The 26,353-nt window shown below is 44.2% G+C and overlaps 2 long non-coding RNA genes and 1 pseudogene across 2 annotated transcripts; all 3 read left to right on the top strand.

Moving 5' to 3' along the window:
- Positions 1–19,832, top strand: part of LOC103628063 (uncharacterized) — a 47,682-nt pseudogene extending 27,850 nt beyond the window's left edge.
- LOC103626097 (uncharacterized) lies at positions 17,888–18,159 on the top strand. The gene is made up of 2 exons (XR_002261897.2): positions 17,888–18,048; positions 18,114–18,159. It is a non-coding gene; the product is annotated as an uncharacterized lncRNA (long non-coding RNA).
- A 1,219-nt stretch (positions 19,833–21,051) lies between the features above and the next one.
- LOC103626096 (uncharacterized) lies at positions 21,052–21,587 on the top strand. The gene is made up of 3 exons (XR_002261896.1): positions 21,052–21,092; positions 21,272–21,353; positions 21,532–21,587. It is a non-coding gene; the product is annotated as an uncharacterized lncRNA (long non-coding RNA).
- Positions 21,588–26,353: the final 4,766 nt, after the last annotated feature.

Here is a 26,353-nt window from a genome sequence, read left to right as displayed (position 1 = left end):
TCCACGGACTTACCTCCCGTGTCGAGGTCGAGATGCCCATTAGTTCCCATGGGTGTCTTGATGGGTTTGGCATCGTTCATCCCAAACTTAGCAAGAATGTCTTGAGTGTACTTCGTTTGGCTAATGAAGGTGCCCTCTTGGAGTTGCTTGACTTGGAATCCTAGAAAATACTTCAACTCCCCCATCATCGACATCTCGAATTTCTGTGTCATGATCCTACTAAACTCTTCACATGTAGACTCGTTAGTAGACCCAAATATAATATCATCAACATAAATTTGGCATACAAACAAGTCATTTTCAAGAGTTTTAGTAAAGAGTGTAGGATCGGCCTTGCCGACTTTGAAGCCATTAGCAATAAGGAAATCTCTAAGGCATTCATACCATGCTCTTGGGGCTTGCTTGAGCCCATAAAGCGCCTTAGAGAGCCTATAGACATGATTAGGATACTCACTGTCTTCAAAGCCGGGAGGTTGCTCAACATAGACCTCTTCCTTGATCGGTCCATTGAGGAAGGCACTTTTCACGTCCATTTGATAGAGCTTAAAGCCATGGTAAGTAGCATAGGCCAATAATATGCGAATTGACTCAAGCCTAGCTACGGGTGCATAGGTTTCACCGAAATCCAAACCTTCGACTTGTGAATACCCTTTGGCTACGAGTCGAGCTTTGTTCCTTGTCACCACACCATGCTCATCTTGCTTGTTGCGGAAGACCCATTTGGTTCCTACAACATTTTGGTTAGGACGTGGAACTAAATGCCAGACCTCATTCCTCGTGAAATTGTTGAGCTCCTCTTGCATCGCCACCACCCAATCCGAATCTTGGAGAGCTTCCTCTACCCTGTGTGGCTCAATAGAGGAAACAAAAGAGTAATGTTCACAAAAATGAGCAACCCGAGATCGAGTAGTTACCCCCTTATGAATGTCGCCGAGGATGGTGTCGACGGGGTGATCTCGTTGGATTGCTTGGTGGACTCTTGGGTGTGGCGGTCTTGGTTCTTCCTCATCCTCCTTTTCTTGATCATTTGTATCTCCCCCTTGATCATTGCTATCATCTTGAGGTGGCTCGTCTTCTTGATTTTGCTCTTCATCATTTTGAGCCTCATCCTCATTTTGAGTTGGTGGAGATGCTTGCATGGAGGAGGATGGTTGATCTTGTGTACTTGGAGGCTCTTCGGATTCCTTAGGACACACATCCCCGATGGACATGTTCCTTAGCGCGATGCATGGAGCCTGTTCTTCACCTATCTCATCAAGATCAACTTGCTCTACTTGAGACCCGTTAGTTTCATCAAACACAACGTCACAAGAGACTTCAACTAGTCCAGTGGACTTGTTAAAGACCCTATATGCCCTTGTGTTTGAGTCATAACCAAGTAAAAAGCCTTCTACAGTTTTAGGAGCAAATTTAGATTTTCTACCTCTTTTAATAAGAATGAAGCATTTGCTACCAAAAACTCTAAAATATGAAATGTTGGGCTTTTTACCGGTTAGGAGTTCATATGATGTCTTCTTGAGGATTCGGTGAAGATATAACCGGTTGATGGCGTAGCAGGCGGTGTTGACCGCTTCGGCCCAAAACCGGTCCGGTGTCTTGTACTCATCAAGCATGGTTCTTGCCATGTCCAATAGAGTTCGATTCTTCCTCTCCACTACACCATTTTGTTGTGGCGTGTAGGGAGAGGAGAACTCATGCTTGATGCCCTCCTCCTCAAGGAAGCCTTCAATTTGAGAGTTCTTGAACTCCGTCCCGTTGTCGCTTCTTATTTTCTTGATCCTTAAGCCGAACTCATTTTGAGCTCGTCTCAAGAATCCCTTTAAGGTCTCTTGGGTTTGAGATTTTTCCTGTAAAAAGAATACCCAAGTGAAGCGAGAATAATCATCCACAATAACAAGACAATACTTACTCCCGCCGATGCTTATGTAAGCAATCGGGCCGAATAGATCCATGTGGAGTAGCTCAAGCGGCCTGTCGGTCGTCATGATGTTCTTGTGTGGGTGATGGACTCCAACTTGCTTCCCCGCCTGGCATGCGCTACAAATCCTGTCTTTCTCAAAATGAACATTTGTTAATCCTAAAATGTGCTCTCCCTTTAGAAGCTTGTGAAGATTCTTCATCCCAACATGGGCTAGTCGGCGATGCCAGAGCCAACCCATGTTAGTCTTAGCAATTAAGCATGTGTTGAGTTCAGCTCTATTAAAATCCACTAAGTATAGCTGACCCTCTAACACACCCTTAAATGCTATTGAATCATCACTTCTTCTAAAGACAGTGACACATATATCAGTAAAAAGACAGTTGTAGCCCATTTGACATAATTGGGAAACAGAAAGCAAGTTGTAATCTAATGAATCAACAAGAAAAACATTGGAAATGGAATGGTCAGGTGAAATAGCAATTTTACCCAAACCTTTGACCAACCCTTGATTTCCATCCCCGAATGTGATAGCTCGTTGGGGATCTTTGTTTTTCTCATATGAGGAGAACATCCTTTTCTCCCCGGTCATGTGGTTTGTGCACCCGCTGTCGAGTATCCAACTTGAGCCCCCGGATGCATAAACCTACAAAACAAATTTAGTTCTTGACTTTAGGTACCCAAACTGTTTTGGGTCCTTTGGCATTAGATACAAGAACTTTGGGTACCCAAACACAAGCCTTGGAGCCCTTGTGTTTGCCCCCAACAAACTTGGCAACGACCTTGCCGGATTTGTTAGTCAGCACATAAGATGCATCAAAAGTTTTAAATGAAATGGCATGATCATTTGATGCATTAGGAATTTTCTTCTTAGGCAACTTAGCATGGGTTGGTTGCCTAGAGCTAGATGTCTCACCCTTATACATATAAGCATGATTAGGGCCAGAGTGAGACTTCCTAGAATGAATCTTTCTAATTTTGCTCTCAGGATAGCCGGCAGGGTACAAAATGTAACCCTCGTTATCCTGAGGCATGGGAGCCTTGCCCTTAACAAAGTTAGATAAGTTCTTTGGAGGAGCATTAAGTTTGACATTGTCTCCCCTTTGGAAGCCAATGCCATCCTTGATGCCAGGGCGTCTCCCATTATAAAGCATGCTACGAGCAAATTTAAATTTCTCATTTTCTAAGTTGTGCTCGGCAATTTTTGCATTTAGTTTAGCTATATGATTATTTTGTTGCTTAATTAAAATCATGTGATCATGAATAGCATCAATATCAATATTTCTACATCTAGTACAAATAGATACATGCTCAACAATAGATGTAGAGGGTTTGCAAGATTTTAATTCTACAACCTTAGCATGCAACATATCATTTTTAGTTCTAAGGTCAGAAATTGTAACATTGCAAACATCTAGTTCTTTAGCCTTAGTAATCAACTTTTCATTTTCTACTCTAAGGCTAGCAAGAGATACATTCAATTCATCAATCTTAGCAAGCAAATCAACATTATCATTTCTAAGATTGGGAATTGAAACATTACAAACATGTGAATCAACCTTAGCATTTAAAATAGCATTTTCATTCCTAAGGTTGTCAATCATCTCACGGCAAGTGCTTAGCTCACTAGATAATTTTTCACATTTTTCTACTTCTAGAGCATAAGCCTTTTTAACCTTAACATGTTTTTTGTTTTCTTTAATTAGACAATCCTCTTGGGAATCCAAAAGGTCATCCTTTTCATGAATAGCACTAACCAATTCATTTAATTTTTCTTTTTGAGCTATGTTAAGGTTGGCAAAAAGGGAACGCAAATTATCTTCCTCATCACTAGCATTGTCATCACTAGAGGATTCATATTTAGTGGAGGATTTAGATTTAACCTTCTTTTTGCCGTCCTTTGCCATGAGGCACTTGTGGCCGACGTTGGGGAAGAGGAGTCCCTTGGTGACGGCGATGTTGGCGGTGTCCTCGTCGTCGGAGGAGTCGCTTGAGCTTTCGTCGGAATCCCATTCCCGACAAACATGGGCATCGCCGCCCTTCTTCTTGTAGTATCTTTTCTTTTCCTTTCTTCTCCCCTTCTTGTCGTCGCCTCGGTCACTGTCACTAGATATAGGACATTTAGCAATAAAATGACCGAGCTTACCACACTTGTAGCAAACCTTCTTGGAGCGGGACTTGTAGTCCTTCCCCCTCCTTTGCTTTAGGATTTGGCGGAAGCTCTTGATGACGAGCGCCATCTCCTCATCGTCAAGCTTGGAGGCGTCTATTGGTTGTCGACTTGGTGTAGACTCCTCCTTCTTTTCTTCCGTCGCCTTGAATGCAACGGGTTGAGCTTCGGATGTGTCGCCAAGCTCGTTGATTTTCCTCGAGCCTTCTATCATGCACTCAAAACTTACAAAATGCCCGATAACTTCCTCGGGGGTCATTTTAGTGTATCTAGGATTACCACGAATCAATTGAACTTGAGTGGGATTTAGAAAAATGAGAGATCTTAAAATAACATTTACCACTTCGTGGTCGTCCCACTTCTTGCTCCCGAGGTTGCGCACTTGGTTCACCAAAGTCTTGAGCCGGTTGTACATGTGTTGTGGCTCCTCCCCTTTTTGAAGCCGGAACCGACCGAGCTCCCCCTCGATCGTTTCCCGCTTGGTGATCTTGGTGAGCTCATCTCCCTCGTGCGCAGTTTTGAGCACATCCCAAATCTCCTTTGCATTTTTCAACCCTTGCACTTTGTTGTATTCTTCCTTGCTTAGAGAGGCAAGGAGTATGGTTGTGGCTTGAGAGTTGAAGTGCTCGATTTGGGCCACCTCATCCTCATCATAGTTTTCATCCCCTACGGATGGTACCTGCGCACCAAACTCAACAACATCCCATATGCTTTTGTGGAGCGAGATTAGATGAAATCGCATTAAATCGCTCCACCTAGCGTAATCTTCACCATCAAAAGTTGGTGGTTTGCCTAGTGGGACGGAAAGTAAAGGTGTATGTTTGGAAATGCGAGGGTAGCGTAGAGGGATCTTACTATACTTCTTGCGCTCTTGGCGCTTAGAAGTGACGGAGGGCGCATCGGAGTCGGAGGTCGATGTTGATGAAGTGTCGGTCTCGTAGTAGACCACCTTCCTCATCCTCTTGTGCTTGTCGCCTTTCCGATGCGGCTTGTGGGAAGAAGATTTTTCCTTCTTCTCTTTGTGGTGAGAAGAAGATTTCTTCTCCTTCCCTTTGTTGGAGGAGCTCTTCTTCTTCTCCCTCCTTTTGGTGCGGGACTCTTCCGATGAAGTGCTCCCGTAGCTTGTAGTGGGCTTTTCGCCGGTCTCCATCTCCTTCTTGGCGTGATCTCCCGACATCACTTCGAGCGGTTAGGCTCTAATGAAGCACCGGGCTCCGATACCAATTGATAGTCGCCTAGAGGGGGGGTGAATAGGGCGAAACTGAAATTTACAAATATAAACACAACTACAAGCCGGGGTTAGCGTTAGTAATAATAAATGAGTCCGCAAGAGATGGCGCAAAACAAATCCCAAGCGAATAAGCAAATGAGACACGGAGATTTGTTTTACCGAGGTTCGGTTCTTGCAAACCTACTCCCCGTTGAGGAGGCCACAAAGGCCGGGTCTCTTTCAACCCTTCCCTCTCTCAAATGGTCCCACGGACCGAGTGAGCTTCTCTTCTCTAATCAAAGCCGGGAACAAAACTTCCCCGCAAGGGCCACCACACAATTGGTGCCTCTTGCCTTGACTACAATGGAGTTGTGATCTCAAGAACAAGTGAGAAAGAAAAGAAGCAATCCAAGCGCAAGAGCTCAAATGAACACGACAAATCACTCTCACTGGTCACTAGGGCTTTGTGTGGAATTGGAGAGGATTTGATCTCTTTAGGGTGTCTAGAATTGAATGCTAGAGCTCTTGTAGTAGTTGAGAAGTGGAAAACTTGGATGCAATGAATGGTGGGGTGGTTGGGGTATTTATAGCCCCAACCACCAAACTTGACCGTTGGCTGGAGGCGTCTGCTCGATGGCGCACCGGACAGTCCGGTGCACACCGGACAGTCCGGTGCCCCTGCCACGTCATCACTGCCGTTGGATTCTGACCGTTGGAGCTTCTGACTTGTGGGCCCTCCTGGGTGTCCGGTGCACACCGGACATGTACTGTTTGATGTCCGGTGCACCGGCATGGGCGTGCCTGACGTCTGCGCGCGCTGCGCGCGCAATAAATGCACCGCAGGGAGCCGTTGGCGCCGCAGAGAGACGTTGCTCCGCTGGCACACCGGACAGTCCGGTGCACACCGGACAGTCCGGTGAATTTTAGCGGAGCGGCTGCCGCGCGAACCCGAGGCTGGCGAGTTCCTGAGGCCGACTTCCCTTGGCGCACCGGACACTGTCCGGTGTACACCGGACAGTCCGGTGAATTATAGCCGAGTCGCCTTGGAATTTCCCGAAGGTGGCGAGTTGGAGTCTGAGTCCCCTGGTGCACCGGACAGGTACTGTTCACTGTCCGGTGGCACACCGGACAGTCCGGTGCGCCAGACCAGGGGTGCCTTCGGTTGCCCCTTTGCTCCTTTGTTGAATCCAAAACTTGGTCTTTTTATTGGCTAAGTGTGAACCTTTTACACCTGTATATACTATACACTTGGGCAAACAAGTTAGTCCAAAGATTTGTGTTGGGCAATTCAACCACCAAAATTATATAGGAACTAGGTGTAAGCCTAATTCCCTTTCAGTGTAGAAGTGTAGAAAACTTGGATGCCATTGAATGTGGGGTGGTTGGGGTATTTATAGCCCCAGCCACCAAAAATGGTCGTTGGAAGTGTGCTGTCGCATGGCGCACCGGACAGTCCGGTGCGCCACCGGACACTGTCCGGTGCGCCAGCCACGTCAGCAGACCGTTGGGGTTCGACCGTTCGAGCTCTGACTTATGGGGCCTCTGGGCTGTCCGCTGGTGCATTGGACAGGTCCTGTAGACTGTCCGGTGCGCCAACTGTGCGTGCTCTGACTCTGGCGCGCACTGTAGCGCATTGAATGCGGTTGCAGACGACCGTTGCGCGCGAAGTAGTCGTTGCTCCACTGGCACACCAGACAGTCCAGTGTGCACCGGATACTGTCCGGTGACTCACCGGACAGTCCGATGAATTATAGCGGAGCGCCCTCTGAATTTCCCGAAGGTGAAGAGTTCAGCCTCGAGTGCCCTGGTGCACCGGACACTGTCCGGTGCGCCAGACCAGGGTGCCTTTGGGTTGTCTTTTGCTCTCTTTGTTTGAACCCTTTCTTGGTCTTTTTATTGACTTATTGTGAACCTTTGGCACCTGTAGAACTTATAGACTAGAGCAAACTAGTTAGTCCAATTATTTGTGTTGGGCAATTCAACCACCAAAAACAATTAGAGAATAGGTGTAAGCCTAATTCCCTTTCAATCTCCCCCTTTTTGGTGATTGATGCCAACACAAACCAAAGCAAGTAAAGAAGTGCATAATTGAACTAGTTTGCATAAATGTAAGTGCAAAGGTTACTTAGAATTGAGCCAATATAAATTTTCATAAGATATGCATGGATTGTTTATTTATATTTTTGACATTTTGGACCACACTTGCACCACATGTTTTGTTTTTGCAAATTCTTTTGTAAATTCTTTTCAAAGTCCTTTTGCAAATAGTCAAAGGTAAATGAATAAGATTTTGAGAAGCATTTTCAAGATTTGAAATTTTCTCCCCCTGTTTCAAATGCTTTTCCTTTGACTAAACAAAACTTCCCTTATGTAAGATCCTCCTCTTAGTGTTCAAGAGGGTTTTAAGATACTAATTTTGAAAATACTACTTTCTCCCCATTTTGAACACAATAAGATACCAATTTGAAAATCATTAGTTTTAAAAATAGGTGGTGGTGCGGTCCTTTTGCTTTGGGCTAATACTTTCTCCCCCTTTGGCATGAATCATCAAAAACGGATACTTTGAGTGAAATATAAGCCCCTTCAAACTACTGTCCCCCGCTTTGGCAAACAAAATATGAGTGAAGATTATACCAAGGTTGGAGAGTTGCTTGGAGCGACGGCGGAGGATGAGTTATGGAGTGGAGTGGAAGCCTTTGTCTTTGCCGAAGACTCCAATTCCCTTTCAATACACTTATGACTTGGTTTGAAATTCACTTGAAAACACATTAGTCATAGTATATAAAAGAGATATGATCAAAGGTATATTCATGAGCTATGTGTGCAAAACATTAAAAGAAATTCCTAGAATCAAGAATATTTAGCTCATGCCTAAGTTTGTTCATCTAGTGGCTTGGTAAAGATATCGGCTAATTGTTCTTTGGTGTAAATATATGCAATCTCGATATCTCCCTTTTGTTGGTGATCCCTTAAGAAATGATACCGAATGACTAAGTGTTTAGTGCGGCTATGCTCAACGGGATTATCCGCCATGCGGATTGCACTCTCATTATCACATAGAAGAAGAACTTTGGTTAATTTGTAACCATAGTCCCTAAGGGTTTGCCTCATCCAAAGTAATTGCGCGCAACAATGGCCTGCGGCAATATACTCGGCTTCGGCGGTAGAAAGAGCTATGGAATTTTGCTTCTTTGAAGCCCAAGACACCAAGGATCTTCCCAAGAACTGGCAAGTACCCGATGTGCTCTTTCTATTAATTTTACACTCCACCCAATCGGCATCCGAATAACCAATCAAATCAAATGAGGATCCCCGAGGGTACCAAAGCCCAAACTTAGGAGTATAAACTAAATATCTCAAGGTTCGTTTTACGGCCGTAAGGTGAGCTTCCTTAGGGTCGGCTTGGAATCTTGCACACATGCATACGGAAAGCATAATGTCCGGTCGAGATGCACACGAGTAGAGTAAAGAGCCTATCATCGACCGGTATACCTTTTGATCTACAGATTTACCTCCCGTGTCGAGGTCGAGATGCCCATTGGTTCCCATGGGTGTCTTGATGGGCTTGGCATCCTTCATCCCAAACTTGTTTAGAATGTCTTGAATATACTTCGTTTGGCTAATGAAGGTGCACTCTTGGAGTTGCTTTACTTGAAATCCCAAGAAGTACTTCAACTCCCCCATCATCGACATCTCGAATTTCTGTGTCATGATCCTACTAAATTCCTCACATGTTGATTCGTTAGTAGACCCAAATATAATATCATCAACATAAATTTGGCATACAAACAAATCATTGTTAAGAGTTTTAGTAAATAAAGTAGGATCGACCTTTCCAACTTTGAAGCCATTAGTGATAAGAGAATCTCTTAGGCATTCATACCATGCTCTTGGGGCTTGCTTGAGCCCATAAGGAGCCTTAGAGAGTTTATATACATAGTTAGGGTACTCACTATCTTCAAAGCCGGGAGGTTGCTCAACATAGACCTCCTCCTTGATTGGTCCATTGAGGAAGGCACTTTTCACGTCCATTTGAAGCTTGAAGCCATGGTAAGTAGCATATGCAAGTAAAATGTGAATTGACTCAAGCCTAGCTACGGGTGCATAGGTTTCACCAAAGTACAAACCTTCGACTTGTGAATATCCCTTGGCCATAAGTCGGGCTTTGTTCCTTGTCACCACACCATGCTCATCTTGTTTGTTGCGGAAGACGCACTTGGTTCCTACAACATTTTGGTTAGGACGTGGAACTAGATGCCATACCTCATTCCTAGTGAAGTTGTTGAGCTCCTCTTGCATCGCCACCACCCAATACGAATCTTGTAGTGCTTCCTGATCTACCCTGTGTGGCTCAATAGAGGAAACAAAAGAGTAATGCTCACAAAAATGCGCAACACGAGATCTAGTGGTTACCCCCTTATGAATGTCGCCGAGGATGGTGTCGACGGGGTGATCTCGTTGGATTGCTTGGTAGAATCTTGGGTGTGGCGGTCTTGGAACTTGCTCATCTTCCTCATCTTGATTATGAGCATCTCCCGCTTGATCATTGCTCTCCTCTTGAGGTGGCTCAACTTCTTGATCTTTTCCTTCATCATTTTGAGCCTTATCCTCATCTTGAGTTGGTGGAGATGCTTGTGTGGAGGAAGACGGTTGATCTTGTTCATGTGGAGGCTCTTCGGATTCCTTAGGACACACATCCCCAATGGACATGTTCCTTATTGCGACGCACGGAGCCTCTTCATCACCTATCTCATCAAGATCAACTTGCTCTACTTGAGAGACGTTAGTCTCATCAAACACAATGTCACAAGAAACTTCAACTTGTCCAGAGGACTTGTTAAAGACTCTATATGCCCTTGTGTTTGAATCATATCCTAGTAAAAAGCCTTCTATAGTCTTAGGAGCAAATTTAGATTTTCTGCCTCTTTTAACAAGAATAAAGCATTTGCTGCCAAAGACTCTAAAATATGAAACATTGGGCTTTTTACCGGTTAGGAGTTCATATGATGTCTTCTTGAGGATTCGGTGTAGATACAACCGGTTGATGGCGTAACAGGCGGTGTTGACCGCCTCGGCCCAAAACCGATCCGAAGTCTTGTACTCATCAAGCATGGTTCTTGCCATGTCCAATAGAGTTCGATTCTTCCTCTCCACTACACCATTTTGTTGTGGCGTGTAGGGAGAGGAGAACTCATGCTTGATGCCCTCCTCCTCAAGAAAGCCTTCAATTTGAGAGTTCTTGAACTCCGTCCCGTTGTCGCTTCTTATTTTCTTGATCCTTAAGCCGAACTCGTTTTGAGCCCATCTCAAGAATCCCTTTAAGGTCTCTTGGGTATGAGATTTTTCCTATAAAAAGAACACCCAAGTGAAGCGAGAATAATCATCCACAATAACTAGACAGTACTTACTCCCGCCGATGCTTATGTAAGCAATCGGGCCGAATAGATCCATGTGTAGGAGCTCGAGTGGCCTGTCAGTCGTCATAATGTTCTTGTGTGGATGATGAACACCAACTTGCTTCCCTGCCTGACATGCGCTACAAATCCTGTCTTTCTCAAAATGAACATTTGTTAGTCCCAAAATGTGTTCTCCCTTTAGAAGCTTGTGAAGATTCTTCATTCCAACATGTGCTAGTCGACGATGCCAGAGCCAGCCCATGTTGGTCTTAGCAATTAGGCAAGTGTCGAGTTTAGCTCTATCAAAATCTACTAAGTATAGCTGACCCTCTAACACTCCCTTAAATGCTACTGAATTATCACTTCTTCTAAAGACAGTAACACCTGTATCCGTAAAAAGACAGTTGTAGCCCATTTTACATAATTGCGAAACTGAAAGCAAGTTGTAATCTAATGAATCTACAAGAAAAACATTGGAAATAGAGTGGTCAGGAGATATAGCAATTACCCAATCCTTTGACCAAACCCTGATTTCCATTCCCGAATGTGATAGCTCGTTGGGGATCTTGGTTTTTCTCGTAGGAGGAGAACATCTTCTTCTCCCCTGTCATGTGGTTTGTGCACCCGCTATCGATGATCCAACTTGAGCCCCCAGATGCATAAACCTACAAAACAAGTTTAGTTCTTGATTTTAGGTACCCAAATGGTTTTGGGTCCTTTGACATTAGATACAAGAACTTTGGGTACCCAAACACAAGTCTTTGACCCCTTGTGCTTGCCCCCAACATACTTGGCAACTACCTTGCCGGATTTGTTAGTCAAAACATAAGAAGCATCAAAGGTCTTAAATGAAATGTTAGGATCATTTGATGCCTTAGGAGTTTTCTTCTTCGGCAATCTTGCATGGGTTGATTGCCTAGAACTAGATGTCTCACCCTTATACATAAAAGCATGGTTAGGGCCAGAGTGAGACTTCCTAGAATGAATTCTCCTAATTTTGCTCTCGGGATAACCGGCAGGGTACAAAATGTAACCCTCGTTATCCTGAGGCATGGGAGCCTTGCCCTTTACAAAGTTAGACAATCTTTTAGGAGGTGCATTAAGTTTGACATTGTCCCCCTTTTGGAAGCCAATGCCATCCTTGATGCCAGGGCGTCTCCCGCTATAGAGCATGCTTCTAGCAAATTTAAAATTTTCATTTTCTAAGTCATGCTCATTAATTTTTGCATTAAGTTGAGCTATGTGATCATTTTGTTTCTTAATTAAGGCTAGGTGGTCATGGATAGCATCAACATTAATGTCTCTACATCTAGTACAAATGGAAGTATGCTCAACGGTAGATGTAGAGGGTTTGCAAGATTTTAATTCAACAACCTTAGCATGTAATATATCATTTTCACTTCTAAGGTTAGAAATAGTAACATTGCAAACATCAAGGTCTTGAGCCTTAGCAATCAAATTTTCATTTTCATTTCTAAGGCTAGCAAGAGAATCATTCAATTTTTCAATCTTAGCAAGCAAATTAGCATTATCATTTCTAAGATTGGAAATCGAATAATCACTAGCATTAGAATCAACCTTAGGAATAAGTTTAGCATTTTCATTTCTAAGGTTGGCAATAGTATCATGGCAAGTGCTTAGCTCATTAGATAATTTTTCACATTTTTCTACTTCTAGAGCATAAGCATTCTTAACCTTAACATGCTTCTTGTTTTCTTTAATAAGGAAGTCCTCTTGGGTGTCCAAGAGTTCATCCTTCTCATGAATAGCACTAATTAATTCATTCAATTTTTCTTTTTGTTGCATGTTAAGGTTGGCAAAAAGGATACGCAAGTTATCCTCTTCATCACTAGCATTATCCTCATCACTAGAGGTTTCATATTTAGTGGAGGATCTTGATTTTACCTTCTTCCTTTTGCCGTCCTTTGCCATGAGGCACTTGTGGCCGACGTTGGGGAAAAGAAGACCCTTGGTGACGGCGATGTTTGCGGCGTCCTCGTCGGAGGAGGAGTCGGTGGAGCTCTCGTTGGAGTCCCATTCCCGGCAAACATGGGCATCGCCGCCCTTCTTCTTGTAGTACCTCTTCTTCTCCTTTCTTCCCCCCTTCTTGTTGTCGCCCCTGTCGCTATCACTAGATAATGGACATTTAGCAATGAAATGACCGGGCTTACCACACTTGTAGCATACTTTCTTGGAGCGGGGCTTGTAATCCTCCCCCCTCCTTTGTTTGAGGGTTTGGCGGAAGCTCTTGATGATGAGTGCCATTTCCTCGTTGTCGAGCTTGGAGGCGTCGTTGGGTGTTCTACTTGATGTAGATTCCTCCTTCTTCTCCTCCGTCGCCTTGAATGCGACCGGTTGTGCTTCGGACGTGGAGGGGCCATCTAGCTCGACAATTTTCTTTGAGCCTTTGATCATCAATTCAAAGCTCACAAAATTCCCTATCACTTCCTCGGGAGTCATTAGTGTATATCTAGGATTACCACGAATTAATTGAACTTGAGTAGGGTTAAGGAAAACAAGTGATCTAAGAATGACCTTAACCATTTTGTGGTCATCCCATTTTTTGCTCCCGAGGTTGCGCACTTGGTTCACCAAGGTTTTGAGCCAGTTGTACATGTCTTGTGGCTCCTCTCCTTGGCGAAGCCAGAAGCGACTGAGCTCCCCCTCGATCGTCTCTCGCTTGGTGATTTTGGTCACCTCGTCTCCTTCGTGCGTGGTCTTTAGCACGTCCCAAATCTCCTTTGCGCTTTTCAACCCTTGCACCTTATTATACTCCTCTCGACTTAGAGAGGCGAGGAGTATAGTTGTGGCTTGGGAGTTGAAGTGTTGGATTTGTTCGACCTCCTCCGAGTCGTAATCCTTGTCTCCCTTCTTTGGTACCTGCACTCCATACTCAACAATATCCCATATGCTTTTGTGGAGTGAGGTTAGGTGATGCCTCATTTTATCACTCCACATAGAATAATCTTCACCCTCAAACATAGGTGGTTTGCCTAATGGAATGGAGAGTAATGGAGTGCGTCTAGAAATGCGAGGATAGCGAAGGGGCATCTTACTATACTTCTTGCGCTCATGGCGCTTTGAAGCAGTGGAGGCCGATTCCGAGCCGGAGGTGGAGGGTGACGAAGAGTCGGTCTCGTAGTAGACCACCTTTCTCATCTTCTTCTTCTTGTCACCCATTCGATGGGACTTGATGGAGGAAGATGATTCCTCCTTGTTCTTGTGGGAGGACTCCCTTGAGTGTGTTCTTCCCGAGCTTGCGGACTTGTCGCCGGTCTCGAGATCCCTCTTGGCGGATGCTCCCGACATCACTTCGAGCGGTTAGGCTCTAATGAAGCACCGGCCTCTGATACCAATTGAAAGTCGCCCAGAGGGGGGGAGGGTGAATAGGGCGAATCTGAAATTTATTCACTTAAGCACAACTACAAGCCGGGTTAGCGTTAGAAATATAAACGAGTCCGAGAGAGAGGGCGCAAAACAAATCGTGAGCAAATAAAGAGTGAGACACGATGATTTGTTTTACCGAGGTTCGGTTCTTGCAAACCTACTCCCCGTTGAGGTGGTCACAAAGACCGGGTCTCTTTCAACCCTTTTCCTCTCTCAAACGGTCACTTAGACCGAGTGAGCTTCTCTTCTCAATCAAACGGAACACTAAGTTCCCGCAAGGACCACCACACAATTGGTGTCTCTTGCCTCGGTTACAATTGAGTATGATCACAAGAAGAATGAGAAAGAAAAGAAGCAATCCAAGCGCAAGAGCTCAAATGAACACAACAAATCTCTCTCTCTAATCACCAAAGCTTTGTGTGGAGTTTGGAGAGGATTTCATCTCTTTGGTGTGTCTTGTATTGAATGCTATAGCTCTTGTAAGGTCTACGTGTAGAAAACTTGGATGCCATTGAATGTGGGGTGGTTGGGGTATTTATAGCCCCAACCACCAAAAATGGCCGTTGGAAGTGTGCTGTCGCATGGCGCACCGGACAGTCCGGTGCGCCAGCCACATCAGCAGACCGTTGGGGTTCGACCGTTGGAGCTCTGACTTGTGGGGCCTCTGGGCTATCCGGTGGTGCACCGGACAGGTCCTGTAGACTGTCCGGTGCGCCAACTGCGCGTGCTCTGACTCTGGCGCGCACTGTAGCGCATTGAATGCGGTTGCAGACGTCCGTTGCGCGCAAAGTAGTCGTTGCTCCACTGGCACACCGGACAGTCCGGTGTGCACCGAACAGTCCGGTGAATTATAGCGAAGCGCCCTCTGAATTTCTCGAAGGTGAAGAGTTCAGCCTCGAGTGCCCTGGTGCACCGGACACTGTCCGGTGGTGCACCAGACACTGTCCGGTGCGCCAGACCAGGGTGCCTTTGGGTTGTCTTTTGCTCTCTTTGTTTGAACCCTTTCTTGGTCTTTTTATTGACTTATTGTGAACCTTTGGCACCTGTAGAACTTATACACTAGAGCAAACTAGTTAGTCCAATTATTTGCGTTGGGCAATTCAACCACCAAAAACAATTAGGGAATAGGTGTAAGCCTAATTCCCTTTCATACACCTATAGTCCCAGCCGCCCCAAATCTCCTTTCTCCTCACCCCAAATCGCCGCCCACGGATCTTCGACACCAGCGCAGTGACCCAGCCTCGTGGCCATCCTCCGTGGAGTCGGTCCTGGGCGGCCGACCCGGACACCACGCTCTGCCTCTGGCCAACCTCCACGGCGTGCAGCCGGGGCCGCGTCTGGTTTGGCAACCGTACGCGTCGCAGCCGTGCGGAACAGGCCACGCGCGTCGGCTCAACGGAGGAGCGCGTCGTGGCCAGCCTGGAGCGTGACCGGGGACTCACGGCCGCGGCCGTGGTGGCGCACCGGACCAGGAGAGCGGAGGCCGCTGCGAGGGCGGTCGAGATGTACAGTAAGTCAGTAACGACCCCGCCTACCGGTTCCTGCACGACCGACCTCTTCGCGGGGCTCATCGCGGAGGACATGCGCAAGCTCACGGCCGGCAAGGTCCGGGAGTTCTCGCTAGCCGCCAAGTGGTGCCCGTCGCTAGACTCCTCCTACGACCACTCCACGCTCATCTGTGAGGCCGTCGCGCGCCGCCTCTTCCCAAGGGATCCACGCCCGAGCTCGCCGCGCCACCTCTTCCCCAAGGGCTCCGCGCCCGAGCTCGCCGCACCGCCTCTTCCCCAAGGGCTCCGCGCCCGAGCTCGCCGCAGACCTCGCAGACGAGCACTACGCGTACCGCGCGCGTGAGCGGCTCCACAGGGTGGCGCCCGTGCCGCTCCGCCGCGCGCGTGGGAGTCGGTTAGGTACACCCGCGTCGCCTCCGTGGCCATGAAGAACTACATGGATCTCTTCTTCAAGCACGACGTCGACCGCTTCAACGCCTACCTCGCCGACGTCAAGTCCGACAAGAAGCGGATCGCCGCGGGCGCGTTGCTCCCGCACGAGATCGCCGTGCAGCATTTGGATGGCTTCAACTCACAGGAAACATAGGTTAAATTATTGGTGGTTTGTTTTCCCTGATGCTTGCACCCACCACAGTCATGGGTATTGCCGGCTGGCGTGTTGCATTTCACATTGTTGTTGTTATAAGCGTTGTAGTCGGTGTGTTGGTTGGCCTATTTGCAGTGGACCCTCATTTCCTCCATGTTGAAAGTGGCGAGCAGCTATTACGCAAGTCTGCATGGCAGAGATGAAGGATTTGGTGAGAGAAGCCAAGGCTGTTGTGAAGATCTCATCGTTTCAGATCATTGTGGCTCAGGGTGTCACAGGCTCGTTTCCATGGTCTGCCCTGGCCTTTGCCCCAATGTGGCTGGAGTTGATGGGGTTTACGCACAACAGAACTGGGCTCCTGATGATAACATTGGCCTTTGCCCCAATGTGGCTGGAGTTGATGGGGTTTACGCACAACAGAACTGGGCTCCTGATGATAACATTTGCACTGGCAAGCTCACTTGGAGGGCTGCTAGGTGGAAAGATGGGGGATCACTTTGCTACTCGCTTCCCGAATTCCGGCCGAATAGTCCTGTCGCAGATAAGCTCAGCTTCTGCTATTTCGTTGGCTTCTCTGTTGCTTTTGGGGCTCCCTGATAACTCTTCTGGTTCCTTGCATGGACTTGTCATGTTTATCATGGGTCTGAGCATCTCCCGGAATGGTCCTGCAACTAACAAGCAAGTATATTTTCACCTTTTATTTGTTTCATTCGTTTCCGCATTAGTACTTCACTGATCAGGGCATAAAATGTATTTTATGACATGCAAGAGTAGCTCTATGAAATTCTTGAGTGCCGACAATAATGATTCTATCTAATGTGCAGCCCGATATTTGTTGAGATTGTACCTGAGAGGTCAAGGACAAGAATCTATGCATTGGATCGTTCTTTTGAGTCAGTTCTAGCTTCATTCGCTCCACCAGTTGTTGGGTTTCTAGCCGAGCATGTCTAAGGGTACAATCTCGTCCCCTACGGAGCTGTAGATAACAATGTTGGCAGGGATAAATCAAATGCTGGCACCCTAGCCAAAGCTCTGTACATGTCGCGGCCAACCTACAGTGGCAGTGCATGGTCGACGACATGCGCGCGCTCAGCAAGCTGAGCAACTGCGTCGCCGTGTGCGACATGTCCGGGAGCATGTACGGCCGTCCCATGGAGGTGTGCGTGGCCCTCGGCCTCCTCGTGTCCGAGCTCAGCGATGACCCATGGCGCGGCCGCGTGGTCACCTTCAGCAGGCGGCCGGAGCTCCACAGGATCACCGGCGAGACCCTCTCTGAGAAGACAAGGTTCATCCAAAGCATGGCGTGGGGCACGAACACTGACTTCCAGGTGATGTTCAACAAGATCCTCGAGGTGGCCATTGGCGCCAGGCTGGCGCCGGAGCGGATGGTGCGTCGCGTGTTTGATATAGTAATGAACTAAAATGTCCTTGTTTTTTTGTCAGGGTTCACACCCATACAGTCCTTATCCTATGCAAACGGGACAGTTCAAACTCCAGTAAGTTAATGGGCGCCTTTTATTTGATCTATTGATTGTTGCAGAATGGATGCATAATTTCATTGTTTCCTTTCTAAAGCTTTCCATCTCAACTGTTATCTGTCATTTATATTTATTACATAGGAAATTATTTGTTTGAGTCATGTTTATGCCATCTGTCTCCTCAAAGCAGATAAGATTTTCTTTTTGATTGGGTTATGTTGTGAGACATCTGGTGCTGGTGGTACAGCGACAAATAAATCAAATAAAAATAAGCGGAAGGCTCCCCTCAAGAGATCAAAAGGAAGCTTAGGTAGTCTGGATGTTGTTGCAGTAAAAAATAACAAGTCACCGACAAAGCCTTCAACTTCTTCCTCCAATGAAGGTTCTTCACAAAGGTAATTTCTTTAATTTTTTTGTTATACTAACAGATAAAATATTGAATCCACTATCTCTTATACAGTGAGAGTGGAAGCGGGAGTTCTTCTGAAGGAAGCAGTACAAATTCAGAAAGTGTATGCCATTCCATTATATTACTTAACATTTTACTTCATAATGCTATTAGTACAAATTCCAAAGCAGTATGTTACTGTCTCTCTTCTCATTATGGAAAGCATAGTTTGTGGGAGTAATTTATGTGCTAATCTTGAAATCCTCTGAGCAGCATCTGCAGTATGCAGATTGAGTGCGTGAGAGGTGCAATTTGGAACACTTTGCAACTGGTTCTGTCTGTGTACGTGATATTTAAGAGTCTGCTGAGTAATGAGTATCCAGTTCATTTTTCAAAACAAATTCTAAAGAATCAAACTGTAGCCTTGTATTAAGTTTCATTAATTGCCCATGTATGAGATACTTTACAATTTGCAAATTTAGTCTTATGTTTCATATTTTTTGGTTATTGTAGTGACTTCAAGTTAGATGTATCTATGTTATCCTCACTTCCAACATGGTTTACCTGCTAGCTCATGGACAAACTAGAAGGATGCATCCTACCTTCCTGCATTTTTCTTCCTTTGTATGTTGGATATGATCATCCTCATACTAATTTATACTAACTGGTATTAACAAATAATTTGCTTGCAGGGTTCAAGGGTGAAGGATAATTCTGAACAAGGACAGGGTAATGGTAAGAAAACTTTTTTATATAACTTATAACCAACTATTTTTAGCCCCCCTCTTGTGGGAATAGTTACTGAAACAAATTTTTGTTTTTTATTTAGCGCAAAACATTAGATACAATAGTTATGTTCTTCTTTCTCACTAGATCCAGTGGCACGACTAGCGGTGAGTGCCATGCTAAGCAACACTGATCCTGTCATTGATTCCTCATAGTCCGCCTCCCCTACTCATCAGCACTGCGAGATGCCGGTGAGTCGTCCTCAGATGTCGCTCCTGCTCATCTTTTGAGATCCTTAACCATCTCCCTGGAAAAAGTAGGCAGTAAAAGTTGCAATGCTTCATAGAGATTATTTGGTTAATTCGTGTTTTTTGTGACTGTATATATAGTCTTGTAAAATCTGTTCTGTACACTCGGTTTTGCCATTTGACCATATTTGAGTGTTTTAAAGGCCATCGGCCATCCAACACTAAGTGTCAGATACTAGAGTTTAGAGTAGACAGATTCATTTTTTACAAAATCAACCAATCTTTTACTTGCAAAATTGAAGTATTGTTAGACATGTCACAAATTCAAAATTTTGTTAAACAACACTATGTGTTGGATAATCCATCCATCAGGAAAACATAACAGGATCACGTATATTTGAGTGCTAGATCATTTCCTATCCAGTTCCTTGAGTCATTTGAGCGAGAAAGTCTACGAGGTGTCCGTGCACAGTTTACTGTGAGTGCTATTTCTAAAACAACACAACTAAAGATTCGTGTTCATGCTTTTCACTACTTCACTTTGTGCTTGCATCACACAAAATAATAATATTATATTGACGTTATAAATATGTAATTTACGATCATAAGAACTATTCAACTACTAGAGTTATTAATGCAGAAATGATCAACTAATGTTAGCTTAATGATTTCTACAGTTGCTGCACTTTAGGATTTGATGAATAATTGGCAAAATGAACAACCAAGCTGGAAAGGTTTAACTGATCTCTGCTACTCTTTTATCAGGTGATTTCTCTTAGCCAATGAATACATTAAGAGATACACATCGATCGCATGAAAAAATATTGTAGCACAATTGCTACAATACATCTAGCACAATTGCTACAATACATCAAGAGATACAATTGTGCTAGATTCTTCAATTTTTTCTACGAAGTCATCGACGATCACATGGTTTGATGGCTTATGGTTTTGGGATTGGTTTAGCCGACTTGCTAGGATTGAAATAGTTGTACGATTGCTAGGATTGAAATAGTTGTAGGATTCAGAGGAGAAACCTGACTCTGATCTGATGACAATTTGAAGGAACAATCAGGCTCAACTTAGAGAATGCACACCCCCTGCATTACATTTATCGTTCTTCATGTACCATCCCTTATGAATGAGTGAACGTACAGAATGGGAAGTCGCTGCAACTGTTTCGAGCTGCGAGTTGTAGCTGGAACATTTCTAAAGGTATTAGTAGGTGACTTGCTGCAGCAAACTTGAACACACAAGCAACAAACATATGCTTCAGGTCCTTGATGCTACCAACAGGTTTGCAATCCTATCTTTACAAATTTCACCTATGCATCTACTCGTCTGACTGTATAATTTTCGTTTTTAGAATTTATAGCAGCTAAAAATATCATCACTTTGTGCATGGACTGGGCCCATTTTTATATATTTTCAATTCTTTCTTTGATTATTGCAGGTAAACTCTTTTAATACTTTTGTTCACCTGATGGTAGGAACAGATGATATACCACTAATGTTTTCGACCTAACAAAGAGGGCATAGAAAGTAGAAGTTGGTTGCTCCTTTAAAGCACCAGTTTCAAGTAGCCATCAGCTGAAATCTGCCATTGCTGAAACAAGGTGAAAAAATGCAGAATGGACTACTTATAGATAGCTGCACTATCGATGCATCAACATCATTTTGGACTATTATATGCCCTCTTTGCGTATTTAAGCCATATAAACATATGGGACACCCTCTGTAATGGTTGATCTTGTCTACTGTGCTTTGGAGTTCCTTTCAACTTTGCTTGGAGCCTTTCATGCCACTGATGGAGTCATGTGCCTCCGCCCAGAAATTCAGTTTCTGACTGAAACTCTTCCCTTTTTCTTGCTTTCATACTTTTGTCAGTGGTGATGCCTGAGTGGAGCATATTTTGTCATCAACCTTGGTTGTGCCAATCCTAAACGGTGGTGGTTTGAATCATCGTGGTTCAATGGTTTTCACAATATTGGGATTCTTGGCAACCATGAGGACATAATGGGATTCTTGGCTACCATGAGGACATTATGAGATTCTTGGCTACCATGAGGACAAGTTGGTATCCATCTTTTGCATAATCTTTTACTGTCTGACGTGCCATTTGGAAAGTGGGGGAAATCTGTGCATCTAAAAATTCAAACATATTTAGCAAATGCATTTTCAAAATATTCACCCAGATGACAATTGCATGCTTTGTACATGGCTAAATTGGCCACTAACTCAGGGTCTTGGTTGCAGATTGTTCAATTACATTTTCTACGTCTATTTCGAAGCGTCGATGGCGGATGTCCGCACACAAAATGCCTTGAAGGGTCTGGAGGTTAGTGTTGTGCCATCTACATACCCTATAGTCTAGGGATGACTCGATTTATTTACAATCCTTCTTCTGAAACATAATCAGTATCAAACATCTGTTTTAAATAAGTGTTAAGCATGTGTTGAGAGTGTTTTCATCCTTCTCCTAAGTTATTAACCCATGGGTTTATGTGTTTTTACAGGAAGTTGCAAGTTTCCTGCGTGTCCTTGGCTGCTATTCGTGCAACACAATAACGATCTGAGCTGTTGCGTCACGCTGTCTATCTTGGTTGCTCCGCCTTGGAAGACCAGAGTGGGAGATGGTTGCTATTTCTGCTCGAGTTAGCGAGAATAAATACTTTGTTTCGATGGCATATCGGTTGTGGTTCTATTATGACATATATGACATACTAATGTTATTATTACTCACATTATCTATACTATGTCGAATAATCATGTTTTTAGTTATATTTCTCCTTCAATTCTATTCTTTCGTACTAATTATGTCTTATAGCGTTAAGAAAGGGCAATATACAAATTGGTTTCAATGATTCATTGGATCATATTACTCCTGTCTTTAAGCAATATAGTTTGGATTCACATCAGAAATATATCTTCATCTCCAGAAAATATTAGTACTTCATAGGATGAAAATTGTTCAACCTGAAATAATTTATTTCTTCCATCCTACAGGTTGTATGCGAAACCACTGGATTGAACAATTCAAGAAATCTACAGAGGCAGTCGTGAACAGCTATGTGCAAGATTGAGCCTAAGGTCTGTAGACCCTTTAATTCATACAAGGGCATGCCATTTCCCCTGTAACTTCGATGCAGCCCCTTTAGCCATATAACAATAAAAACCAGCGATCCTGCAATCCTGAAAGGGTGAATTTATGGGAGAAGCGTACAACTCCTTTAGCCAATGATTCCAATGAAGCACCACCCGACAAGAATAAGATAGATAAATTAACAGGGTATAAAAATGATACTAATCACATGTAGTAAAAGAAACTTAATCCTTCCACCGCATCACGTATATTTGAGTGCTCCCTCTTTTTTTCATTACAGTCTTTTGATTTCCATTTTATTCATGTGTACGTGCTCGATGTAGGTATAGGCATCTGATGGAGGACGTGTTGTCTCTACTCCCGCATGTGAAGAAGGACAACCAGGACAAGGTCGAGTCCAAGCAGAGCAAGGGGAACACGCCGAACAAGCTGCTTGAGCTCAGGAGCTGCTCCAGCTGCTTTCGGTTTAGGGAGGCAACTAGCCTGGTCATTTGGGATTGTTTGATTTTTGTTTCTTTTATCAGATTCTTTGCAATGAGGTGTAGCTGGAGATGGAAAGGGAAATCGAATCAAGTTTAGTGTTGAGCATGTGTTTGTCTTGTCGTAGACTCGTAGCAGTATAGAATCTCTGGCTGAACAGATTGTGACGACCCTACAAAGCTTCACATGTTTTTTTGCAAGCAAGTTTACAACCACACACAACAACTTCTTATTTCAAGAACATCGTATTGTTTTAGGATTTATTTTTTCTTTTGTGTGAAGATATACATATTTCAGCGGAGGTGTTATATGTGACAAGGTAATGTGACTATTGTTTGTCAGGTACAAAATCATCAAACAGACATGCTGGGAGGTGCCGAGCAGATACATGTATCAGCAGAAGAATACAAAGACTGCCAAGAAGGGTGAAGAGACCACGGTGGCCAAGATCAAAGACATAACATGTAGTCCCAAAACGAAAATGGTAATTTGACTTCACCTTTTAATCTGCTCAAATTGACCTCTGGTTTTTATTACGGTATCAAAAAGTTTAAAGCTATCAAAATAATAATTTGATATCACCTTTTAATCTGCTTAAACTCACCTCTGATTTTTTTTACAATATTAAGAAGTTTAAAGATGTCGAAATGGTATGATCTGTTATAAGAATAACGCTAAAAACATATATTCTTTCAATTTAAGCGGTATCTTGTGACATGAAGTCTTTTTGTTTTGCTTGCTTTTACAAGATTTGATTTCACATCCACTTCCTAGATAACAAACAAGCATGTTTGAGATATTTATTGGAGTTGCTCTAACACTCATATTTTGTGAAATATTTTGTACGCCGTTGCAACGCACGGGCACATACCTAGTAACTATTTACGACGGTTTAGTCCTTGTTTACGTGGGTGCTCGGTCGATATATAAGATTGGCCATATTCCTATATATATAGTGAAAAAACATGAAGTGAAAGAGATACATTTCCATCACCCATCTACCTTATTTATTGGCGTTTTGACATATTCCCTGACTGCTCATCGTTTAATACTAGGGGTCTGTTTAGTTGGGTTGTGGATGTGAAAACAGCTATTGTGGGCTGTGAGCTGTGAAAAAAAGTTGTTATGGGCGGTGAACTTCTAAAAAGCTAAAAATCGTTTCATGGAAACCACTAAAAATCGTTCCATATATATATATTCACAATTCCATCTGAAAACCGCTAAAAGTAGATCTAAAGATGATTTTAGTTTTGCACTACAAGAAAGTCGGTTTTTAGAAGAAAAAAACTGTTTTCTGGATCCAGCCTTTTAGTTTGGCTTTTGGCTTTTATGAGACAAAAGCAAACCAAACACACCCTAGAACTACCAATGCACTTAGGAGCGATATGGTCCATAATACATAAAAACACACATGATACACATTGGATGGCCATGATTGCTTCTCCCCTTCGTTTAGCCTCGACGCTAGCATGGATATATGTCACTATGTGCTGCTCGGAATCCTCCCTAAGTTTTGAGGTTAAACTCGGCAAACCAGATGCCCATGGTTGTAAGGCTGAAACCACCCGTTTATGTAGCAAATCCGCTATGCCTCCTCCATAATGATGTGTGTTTTACTCATCCTCTTGACTGCTAGGTCACCAAGCGCTCATGCCTCACCTTGACATGGTCGATCGCTGTCCTGACTTCGATCCACAATATTGACATCCATAACCGCATGTACACTTCCTTGTCATCTTCCCCAAGTGCTAGTCGTCCATGGTCCATCCTTCGATCTAGCCCGTTCGTTTGACTTCAATTTAGCACCAGCTTCTTCTATTTATATAGTGTTTTTGTCCCTATAAATTTAGATAAGGAAAGGTCGATACGGTGTTGGGAGGAAGAAAGGGAATAAACCGGTGGGTACTAGATATTAGAGGAGAGTGAAGATACAAATTTAAAATTTCTTAAATGTGCCACCAATGTAGATGAGTTGGCATCAAATAGTTAGCAGCAAGCTAGATTATTGTCGAAGACGATCTTAGAACACCTTTAACAAAAGAGTCAACTTATTAGCTTATATAAACCACTACCAGAATCCGGGCCTTTGCAGAGTGCCAGGCTCTTTATCGAGTGCTTTTAATTTTATCGGGCACTCGGCAAATAAGACTTTACCGAGAGCCGCACTCGGCAAAGTCCTGCGCTCAGTAAAGAACTTGTTTACCGAGTGTGGGACACTCGGCACAGAGAAACACTCGGCAAAGACTGCTTTGCCGAGCGGCAAACACTCGGCAAAGATGGCGCTCGGCAAAGGGCCGTCAGCGGTCGTCTACATCTGACAGCCGTCAGCCTTTGCCGAGGGCCGAAAGCCGGCACTCGGCAAAGCAGATTCTTTGCCGAGTGTCAACTATCTGGCACTCGGCAAAGAGGGTCTTTACCGAGTGTCTTCTGTGGACACTCGGCAAAGCATTTTTTTATTTTGGCCACCAAACTTTTTGTGGTATGTTCCTACACTATGTAGACCTACATGTACCATTTTGGGACAATTATAACAGTGTTTTCAATAGGTAGTAGATTTAGTTCGTTTATTTGAATTTCTTCGGAAAATTCATATTTGAACTGCAGGTCACTCGAAACTTGAAAAAACGTGCATGCAAAAATGATATCCATGCTACTTAGCACAAGTTACGACCGATTTCAGGAGCGGACCGGAAACTTCGAGCAACATGCTCACTAAACATGGCTGTGAACATGCCATCCACGTGTTTAAAAATTGTATAAAACACAAACAAAGTCAGAAAATCATGAAACTTGTCCACGTGTCATGATATGATATATAGAGTCTGTGATAAAAATTTGAGAAAGTTTCGAGAAAGCTGTGACACACTATGTGTAGAAACCTAAGAGATCCTCACATGAAATCATAGAGATCCACACATGATCTCTTAGGTTTCTACACATAGTGTGTCACAGCTTTCTCGAAACTTTCTCAAATTTTTATCACAGCCTCTATATATGATATCATGACATGTGGACAAGTTTCATGATTTTCTGACTTTGTTTGTGTTTTATACAATTTTTAAACACGTGGATGGCAAGTTCACGACCATGTTTAGTGAGCATGTTGCTCAAAGTTTCCGGTACGCTCCTGAAATCGGTCGTAACTTGTGCTAAGTAGAATGGATATCATTTTTGCAGGCACGGTTTTTCAAGTTTCGAGTGACCTGCAGTTCAAATCCGAATTTTCCGAAGAAATTCAAATAAACGAACTAAATCTACTACCTATTGAAAACTCTGTTATAATTGTCCCAAAATGGTACATGTAGGTCTACATAGTGTAGGAACATACCACAAAAAGTTTGGTTGAAAAAAATAAAAATAAAAATGTACTTTGCCGAGTGTCTAGAAATGATACTCGGCAAAGAAGCCTTTGCTGAGGGTCAAATGGTTGACACTCGGCAAAGTGTAGTGAAATAATCTTTGCCGAGTGTCGCCCGGGGGACACTCGGCAAAGTATATTTTAAAAATTTTAAAAAAAATTCTTTGCCGAGTGCCAGATCACGGGCACTCGGCAAAGACCATTTACTTACCGACAGTTAGCCCTTTCTTCCTCACTCTCTCACTCTCACTCACACTCTCACCGCGTTGCCGCCCCGTCGCCGTCTGCGCCCCTCGCCGTCTGGCCGTGCCCCTCGCCGTTCGGTTGCGCCGCCGCCGCCCCTCGCCGCACCGCCGCACCCCGCCGCGCCCCTCGCCCCTCGACGCGCCCCTCGCCG

Source organism: Zea mays, chromosome 5, assembly GCF_902167145.1.
Source record: "Zea mays cultivar B73 chromosome 5, Zm-B73-REFERENCE-NAM-5.0, whole genome shotgun sequence".
Classification (NCBI taxonomy): Eukaryota; Viridiplantae; Streptophyta; class Magnoliopsida; order Poales; family Poaceae; genus Zea; species Zea mays.
This window is presented reverse-complemented; position numbering and strand designations above follow the sequence as displayed.